This window comes from Acanthisitta chloris, unplaced genomic scaffold (assembly GCF_000695815.1).
Source record: "Acanthisitta chloris isolate BGI_N310 unplaced genomic scaffold, ASM69581v1 scaffold4455, whole genome shotgun sequence".
In the NCBI taxonomy this organism is placed as follows: Eukaryota; Metazoa; Chordata; class Aves; order Passeriformes; family Acanthisittidae; genus Acanthisitta; species Acanthisitta chloris.
Genome location: NW_008675222.1, coordinates 36,483 through 37,329, shown reverse-complemented (window position 1 = coordinate 37,329; position 847 = coordinate 36,483). Strand labels below are relative to the sequence as shown.

The window sequence follows — 847 nt, the reverse complement described above, 5'->3', positions numbered from 1 at the left end:
CAGAGACATCACAGAATCATGGAAAGGTTGGAAAGAACCTCTTGAGATCATCTAGTCCAAATGCACTGATCAAAGCAAGGTAAATTAGACCAGGTTGCTTAGGATGTTGTCCCATCGGGTTTTCAGTATCTCTAAAGCTGGAGCATCCACTAACTCTTCAGACACAAAAACTGTGATGTTTTGTCACTCTCAGCATTAAAAAAAAAAAGCTTTTTCTTATGATTAAAGGGAATGTTTTCCATTTCAAATTGTGCTCCGAAGATCAAGACTCTGAAAAAAAATGCTCAGTGGCTGTTTGAAAGGGGTAAACCAAGGCTCAGCTGGTGTAAGCTACTAGGCAGCCATGGAACTGGACTGTTCCATGCCAGCCACATATCTCTCTCTTCACACCTTCTAACCTTTAGCAGCTCTTGGTTCCTCTTTCCATTCATCCTTCTCCTCCACAGACCTCATGGCACCATGGGCCATTTATACAAAATGCCTAAAGGGAAGCAGAGCTATTTAAGCCACAGGAAAAAGCTGGCATGGGGACAACTGGGCTAGAGGAACCCTGGATCCAGCCAAGGGCAAAACTCTTCATGACATTAAGCAACCAGTACTCATTAGAAAGCATGAGGAATGGTCTCTCAGCATGAACAGAGGAGCAAAAGCACAGAATTAAAGGCTTTTAAAATAAGGTTTGACAAACCTCTAAGGCAGAACAGGGCAGGCCAACCACACAGCCTCAGTGACCCTGGATGTGTCTTATAGTCTGAGGAGAGGACCAAGAGTTGAGGCTGTGCATTAATATTTACCTCACAAAGAACTCTGCTGGTTGAAGACATCTTGTGCCTTCTGTTTGTTATCC

The 847-nt window shown here is 43.7% G+C and overlaps 1 protein-coding gene across 1 annotated transcript in view; it reads left to right on the top strand.

The window, feature by feature from the left end:
• GPR116 (G protein-coupled receptor 116) overlaps window positions 1-847 on the top strand; it is a 22,969-nt gene that overhangs the window by 19,341 nt on the left and 2,781 nt on the right. The gene's annotated exons all lie outside the window — the stretch shown is intronic.